The following is a 9170-nucleotide window of genomic DNA, read 5'->3' as shown; positions in this document are numbered from 1 at the left end:
CCGGTCACACACATGAAGCAAGACTACTGAAGACTTGATTGCTATGATAGTTGTTCAGTTACTTTAGAAAATTAAGCAATGTTAAATAAAAACATGATGATATTTATAAAACAAAATGTGATTTTATTATTTCATTGGAGTAATTGACAAAGATTGAGTTTTAAAAACTTGCACAATTACTGCCTCTGATATGCATGACTTAAAGGGGCATTAGCTGTCGTTTTGTCACCAACAGCTGAATTAAATGAAAGTTGCTCTATATTATACATTTCAGTAATAACACCAGTGTTTAATTATTTCAAACAATTTTTAACCTCAAAGCATGCACATGAATGTGTAATTTTGGTGATTAAACGATTATTGTCTTGCAAGACAATAATTCTTCTTTATATCGTTCTTTACTCTAAAAGCGGTAATCTAACATAGTTGTATTAGAGTTCTCTTGTTTTTATACGTAATAAATGTTTTTATTAGTCATTGATATATATAATATGCCATTGAGAGATTTTGAGAAAAAAATGGTTGCTGTTACTTTTACAGCTAATGCCCATTTAACCCACCTCGTACAAGTGTATGGGAAAAAAATTTAATTTAAGAATTGTAGCCATTAATGTCTAAATTGAAGCGTATTTATAAACCGTGACGAACAATTTCTCAGGTAATTTATCAATCCCCAGACCTCCTCTGCGAAAAATATCGAAACAGAAAAGTTCCCAGGTGTGGCTATATGTGTATCAATGATCGATTCTTTTTACCTGAATATTGACAAATAGCAAATTAAATATGAATATCCATGAATGATTCTTTTCAACAACTATTTGCATAATTCGGGTAATAGTTAATGAACGACAGTCCAAAAGTTAATTGATGACCGTCAATTACTCCCAAAGGGACATCCACGGTGAGCCTTGAAATTAGTAATATTGGGAATAAGTCCGGGGTTTTACCATACCTTCCTAAAACCATTGGATGTGTGTGATACACGCAAGTACCTTACATCATGTCAGATTGCGATTTCATTTCGAAAACGAATGAATGTATATTTGCTTAGGAGGAACTATTATGATATCTTCATAGTACAAGTTAATCTGTAAGGAAAAGAAAAGGTTAAAGGTTTGTCTAGATTTACAGCTAGCATATATCCCAGTGTAGTTATTCAATGCTAGGTCATAGCTTATTGTGGAATCAAAAAGGTACTCAGATAAACATGTGACCCGCGGATTTCGGCCATCTTCATTCCTAACGATATGCAACGGCCTCGATAAATTTTAAGATTTAAGATCTAAAGTTTTACGCTTGAATCAAGTTATATTTTATCTTTTGATACGGAGTCTATAACTATTTAATATGATGATTCTAAGAATCGTAGTCTCAAAAATTGATCGTGAGAAATAGCAATTGCATTGCTGATTTGTAAATGTTTGACGTCATTCAATGCAATCAAACCTACTTACCAAAAATGGTGTCTTTTTAGTGTGTGTTTTGTTTTCGTTGTTTGAGAATTTTAAGGGTATCCAAAGCAAGGAGGTTGAAAATCAACTGTCGCTGCTATGTAAACTTGAAATTGTCTCGTGCAATTAGTAATCTGGATCCAGGAAATCAAAATCTATTTACCGATACAATCTGTCATTAAGACGCATGCTGTCTAATTTACAAATACAATATACAAGCTGTCATTAAGTCGCAAGTTGTCGGAGGACGTGTTTCATACCAATACGGGATATCAGAACTAGAAAATTTTGAAACTCTTCAGAAAAGAGAAGTTACAAAAATTATGTGCTTCTTGGGCAACTCTTGTATTCAAACCAGTGACGGCTATTAGACGACTCATTTCTGATATAAAAATATCTGCCTGGTTTGAAGATCATTTTTTAGAATGTTGCAAGTGTTTGACCTAGTATCAAAACATGACTTTATTATTTATTGGATTAAATTTCTGATGTTTGGTAGCGGAGATTGAAGAAAAAGTATATTTTTAAAATCGTATCAATAACATCAAAACCTATGATTTTTCAACACTTTACACGACCATTCCTCACGATAAATTAAAGACTAGACTTTTTGATATAATAGACAGTTGCTTCTTCAACAAAAATGGAAAACGGAAACATTCATATCTTGTGATCAGTCATCCAAAAAATTTACTTTGTTAAACACCACTCTGATTCCACGAACAAGTACTCTGAAGTTAAAATAAAAAATATGCTAGAGTTCCTCATTGACAATATCTTCGTGGTCTTTGGTGATCAGGTCTTCCAACAGTCTGTTGGAATTCCCATGGGCACGAATTGTGCTCCTTTGTTAGCTGACCTATTTTTATATTTATATGAAGCAGAATTTATTCAAAAACTTCTGCGTGAGAAGAGAAATTTAAATATCTTGCTGTGGCCTTCAATTCGACATTTAGATATATCGACGACGTTTTGTATATTAACAATAATAACTTTCATTCATATGTCGATTCGATATATCCCTTTGAGTTCGAAATAAAAGACACCATAGAGTCGTTCACATCTGCTTCATACCTAGATATTTTATTGAAAGTAGACATTAATGGCAACAAATCAACTGTTTGACAAACTGGATGATTTCAACTTCTCCATCGTCAACTTCCCATATTCATGTAGCAATATTCCATTATCAACTGCATATGGTGTTTATATCTCTCAACTGATTCGATACGCTGGAGCTTGTTCTGCTTATGGTGAGTTTTTAAATCGATGCAAGCTACTGACAAACAAGTTGATGGTACAGAGGTTTCAACAGTCTCGATTGAAGTTAGCATTTCGCAATTTCTATGGTCGTTTTAACGATCAAGTTCGTCAATACAACCTATCATTGGGTCACATGCTGTCTGACGTGTTTCATACCGATTGTTAGGCCGTTCTTGGCACACTGATTTTGACTACGGAAAACTCCGTTTACCTTATCAGGATATAGGGCTCACGGTGGGTGTGACCGGTCGACAGGGGATGCTTACTCCTCCTAGGCACCTGATCCCACCTCTGGTATGTCCAGGTGTCCATGTTTGCCCAACTATCTATTTTGTATTGCTTTTAGGAGTTATGAGACTTATCACTGTTCGTTATCTTCACCTTACATGCACGTATGTGGATATTTACCAGGGGCGGATCCAGGAATTGCAGTTACGGGGGGGGGGGGGGGCGCCACTCTATGAGGCAGGGGGCTTGAAGCCCCCGGAAGCTCCTGGATTTTTTGGATTTTATAGGGCGTGAAATATGTCTCCTATTTAGTCATTTGTACTATTTTCTATTATTTCTAATAAGGTGAAATTAATAAAACGACGCAAATTTTAAGGGTTTTTGGAAACAATTATTAAGTTCTCTCAATGAAGTAATTCAAGAAATTAAAAGATATTGTCATTTATTTCTCTGAGAGTGGAAGAAATCATTTCTTCTTTTATCGTTTAGTACATTTTTCTTACCTTAAATTTGAAAATTTTAGGGGGGGGGGGGGTCGCCGACTCCGCCCCCCCCCTTAAATCCGCCACTGTTTACTTTCTGAGATTTTCTCGAGTTATCAAAACAACTGGCTGCTATGAAATTATATAATTAATCACAATTTATACATCGATCTCCAGACACGTACATCATCCAGCAACATGTAACCCCCTTCCTAACACACGCACTTCTTGCCCCCCCCCCCCCCCCCCCCCCCGGTTTTCTTGTCATCGCGGTAAATTATCATATACAGCATTTATTATTAGTACATGTAAAAATCTGTTTATTAGCTGGTCCTTGATATAGTAGCGGTGAATGGTAGTGGAAATGCAAGGTTGGATCGACGAGTTGAAATCATACATGTAGCATGTAGTGAAGGATACCCCCAACCCCCTCTTTTTCCCCGTTTACGATTTAGGATAGAACTGCTTTTCTTGCTAATTATGATTTTTCATATGAATACAACGGCACCTTTTTTCTCCGTTTGTTCGCCACCCCTCAACTTTAAAAAAAGGACGCTAAAATATGCCTGAACTCAATATATCTGATAGTAAGTAAGTAACCTGTGCTTGTGTACAGAAAAGTTGCCCAAGTTAACGCAGAAAACGTGATCTCGTTGGACATACTAAATATTAAAACCAGGACGGAATCGGAGACGAAATAATGGTTCCGATATTCCATATCGTTAGGAATTCTTTACAATGTCGATAATGGTTTTGAATACTGATTACTCCGATTACCCGATCAAAATATAGGGCTCTCGGGTGGGTGTGACCGGTCGACATGGGGATGCTTACTACCCCTAGGCACATAGTATGAATTTCTTGATAGAAACTGAAGTCGAACGTTGGACTTAAGTCGGGGATTTTGTTTAAATTTTACTGCTCAAATAAAAAAAACCCTCAAACTTAAGTTTGAAATTTGTTCGAGAAATCCAAGTCTGATCCCACCTCTGGTATGTCCAGGGGACCTGTTCGCTCTACTCGTCATCACGTGTATGCACTCTTTATATGGGTTACGGAATTGATCACTGTTCGTCTTTTCATGAAATTACACCGTATTTTGTCCGGATCTAAGAAATCACCACTGAGTTACCAAACCTAATTTCCCATTCATCTCTATGTTGTCGTACTTTTAAATGATTCTGAATACCATAATCCTTAAGGCAATGATCTGACGTACGTACCTCATATTTGTTTCGGCGGTATGCAAATTATCACGTTTTCCACTGTAGTTAATCACCCCCATATACAGAACAAATAAGACATTGATTCGATCTTCAATTTCACCATAATAATTTTTACTCAGAGGAAAATGAGGACACAATTGCCATACATAAATACTATAATCCGGACTTTTACAAACTCAATTAGGTTTGATAACAGAAAAGGGTTGATTAAACTTTAAGAGCATGTTGCAGACAAAGGAGAGTTTGGGCCGTTGGGGGGAAGTATGGTCGTTTTCAGTTTTATACAGACTTCTTATCTATGTGTACGTTTTCAAAGTAGAATTTGTGACCATTGCCATCATAGGAACGCACATTCACATTTCAAATGCCTACAGGTATTTGTAAATATTAACGACAAGGAAAATAAAACTTGGACTGAAAATGTTAACCGACCATATTCCTCATTTTACGGCAAATTGCTTTGAAGATTAAACAATTAGCAAGTGAGCTTGACATGAAACTATTCATGCATATTTATGACATTAATGAATCTAGTCTGTGTGTCAGTTTGGCCCTCGTGTACGGAGAAAATAATCATTACGAATTCCACTCACTATTTCCTACCTTCTCTCTCTCCACTCTCTCTCTCTCCACTCACACACTATCTCCTCTCTCTCTCCACTCACACACTATCTCCTCTTTCTCTCCACCCTCTCTCTCTCTCCACTCACACACTATCTCCCTCCACTCTCTCTCTCTCTCTCTCTCTCCGTCTTTGTTGTACATGTAAAATATGACCACATCCTCATCAATTAACCTTGTTTAGTTAAAACGAATCCTTCAAAAGAATACACGATATTGATATACATTGTAATAGAATCTTTCATGGAGATTTTATTTATTTCAATATGTTTCCGTGATACCAGCCCAATCATTACTGAAATATGTATTATCTCGATAGCAATCAGATAGTGAATACTATAAACAAACGGTAGATGCCTTTGTTAGATGAGAAACCATCTCAGGGGTGAATAAAAGAGAAAACCGACACCGGTAACTCTACGTTTAACAGTATCAGGAACATTAGTATTCCATGGGCCTATTTAATTTGTTTTGGATGAAAGTTCAATTCGAATGTTGTCTGTGATGACTAAGTGAATACAGCATTTTATTACACGGGGGTTTAATGAGCTAAGACGCTGGGATAGATTGCTGCCCAGATCGAAGAAATTCAATGTTTATTGACAAAAACCCTGTTAAAGTTATATAAATTCAGAGCATGTAAAATTCATTTTCCCTTTGCGTGCGATATATTGTGCATATTTTTTGTAATTCACCACGTAATTAAATCAGTATTAAATTCGAAATTGTTAGTGAATTAATTTTTTACCCATTTATATTATGAAGTTGTTGGGAAAATCTAAAACTTTCATGAGGAAATTGATAATATGGAAGATGCCTAAGGTTCATTTTAACCAATTTAATCCACTACCACTCCTCTAACGGTAGCAGATGAGGACCAGATTTCCAGATATTTTAAACACGATTTCGTTATGTACACTATATATAGTGAACATATCAAAGGACTAGATAGCGGTAAGCGTGCACATTCTGATCCTTACATGAAATATGGCTTTGTTTTGGTGATTTTAAGAACTGGTACACTGTAATACTGGAAACGTTTGCCCATGCACGTTTATCATGAATGTACTATAATACAGTGCTAAAATTTCTGCTAACACCAGATGGCATTTGACCGAAAGCACCTGTGAATCGATTAGAAAAGTAGACGTATGATAATGAACGAACGCCTCTCTCTCTCTCTCACTCAGAGAGAGGGAGAGAAGGAGGGAGGAAGGGGTAAAAAGATACACGAAGACGTTTAGTAAAGCTTTACTAAATGTCTTCGTGTATCTTTTTTTTTTTTTTTTTTTACCTATAGTGTTACCGATCATTGCGAAAAGTAATTATTATTATTATTATTATTATATTATATTATATTATATATATATATATATATATATATATATATATATATATATATACATTGTATATATAAACACTTTTTATAAATATTTGGACCGTGTTACTGGTCTTCTTCAGTCGTGTTTATTAATATATATATTCTTACAACAGTTTTATTTTAAGCTTCTTTTCAAGTATATATTGGTGTCCATTAAATCATTGAAGTCGGTATCTAATACCGGTATATTCGTGTGAATGTTGTCGTAAGGCAGTTACACTCGCTCACAAGTTTTTGCATTTATAGCTTATACTCTCAGTCGCACTTGTGTAAGTAGCAAAGAAGTCACAATAGTCACCATATAACATACCCTATTATTGCTGTATATTGTCAAAGTACCCTGTGCTCATCCCAAACCCTTTTTGTAATTGTTGAAATGCATTTAAAACAATTGAAATCCTTACCCCTAAACCATATAAATTCCTGCTGCACTGAGTATTCAGATGGGGATGTGCCCCAGGGTCATCCCAAACCCCATCATATATTTGAAATGGCTTGAGATTCCAACATTGAAAGCAAATATATTCTTGTTGCATATGATTTAATGCACTTAGCACCAGTGTTTTTGTCGTTTTCCCACCCCATTTGCTCCTCAAGGGGGAAAAATTACATTCTAGAGAAACATCTAAAGGAGACCAATCATCTCCCAAACGTTGATTTGGCTACTGCATAAAAATGTAAGAGTTCAGGGAAACAGGTTTTTCTGTAGAAAAACGCCGTTTTTCAACAGTTCGTTTGAAAATGAGAATTCTGAAACTTTAATGCACATCCATAAGGACACCACCAATCACCTTCCAAAAGGCGATTCCTTACTGTGTAAAATGTAAAAGGGTTTCCCTCCTATTCGCCCCCCCCCCCCCCTCGAAGAAAGTGAAAATTCTGAAAACTCATTGACATTAACAGGACATCATCGATTCATCTCCTAAAAGATGATTTGAATATTGCGTAAATTGTAAGAGAAGTTTTTGATTTGTTTTGTATTGGTTGATTTTATTGGGGGGGGGGGGGGGGGGGTTAAGAAAAAAAGTCGGATTTTAAACCCCTTTAGCCACCTGGGTGGAAATGATACCATCATTTCCAAAACTGTATTGCAAATGTACAGGATAACATCTATCATATTCCAACATATTCTTGAAATAAAAGAGGATTTAGAGGAAGAAGAAAATGTGACGGACGGACGGACGGACCAGGGTAACAACAATATACCCGAATGTTCTTTAGAAAGTGCGGGTATGATGAACCAAGTTACGAATGAAGAATACAATATAAGAATAAACACGATGGTGAAAATATCTTTTTTGAAAAGATTAATTCTATTTGCCATACCTTTCCAGACTTTATCATATCTCTATTTCTCTCTCTCTCTCTCTCTCTCTCTCTCTCTCTCTCTCTCTCTCTCTCTCATACATGTCCCGTGGGGATCCGGGTTAGAATAGGTCCTCAGTACACCTTGCTTGTCGTAAGAGGCGACAAGATGGGGCGGTCCTTCGGATGAGACCGCAAAAACCGAGGCCCCATGTTACAGCAGGTGTGACACGATAAAGATCCCTACCTGTTCAAAGGCCGTAAGCGCCGAGCATAGGCCTAAATTTTGCAGCCCTACACCGGCAATTATGACGTCTCCATATGAGTGAAACATTCTCGAAAGGGACGTTAAACAATATCTCTCTCTTTCCCAAACACACATACACACACATGCACAAACACACACAATGTGGACGCTCCCGCATATATCTATGAACACCTCTGCAATTATTTTGATAGATCTGATCAGATTTAGTTCTCCAACTGTCTGTTGTTTGTGAACTTTTATACGAGTGATAATTTAAAAATTCGCCTCGCCTTCTATGGGATTTAACAACCGGACAAATTCTCTAGACAGTCAGTAACAAATCTAATGAATAAAAATAGCTGATCGCCTAAACAACTTTCAAGAATCATTCGGAAAAATATAAAAATGAATGCCCTCTCGGAATCAAGGCTGCATTATACATAAATACTTCACAGAGGATATGCTTTATTTGAGGGCGGTAGTTCAAAATTAGTAGTTTTTAATAAGGGCAAATGATAAAAATGAGCGGATCTAGAGAGGCAGAATGGATATATGGTACATGGACTAACTACATACATGTATATTGTATTATCAACGTCTATAATTTTATCAGAGTACGCTAAAATCTACACTGTGCAAATGATTTAAAGAATCATTCTAATGACCAAATGAAAAGTGAATATAACGAACAGTGATCAATCTCAAATCCCATAAAGAATACAAAATTAAAAGTAGGAAAAACACGGAGCCCTGGACACACCAGAGGTGGGACCAGGTGCCTGTGAGGAGTAAGCGGTCACACCCGCCGTGATCCCTCTCTCTTGATCAGGTAAACGGAGTATTCCGTAGTCAGAATCAGAGTGTAAAGAACGGCCTAACAATCGGTATGAAACACGTCAGACAGCATTAGGGACAAGTTTTATTTACAAATAAGATCATTGTAACGATCAATAAATTGTACAAATC

This window comes from Ostrea edulis, chromosome 5, assembly GCF_947568905.1.
Source record: "Ostrea edulis chromosome 5, xbOstEdul1.1, whole genome shotgun sequence".
Classification (NCBI taxonomy): domain Eukaryota; kingdom Metazoa; phylum Mollusca; class Bivalvia; order Ostreida; family Ostreidae; genus Ostrea; species Ostrea edulis.
The sequence above is the reverse complement of the archived record's forward strand: the minus strand, read 5'-3'. Positions refer to the sequence as shown.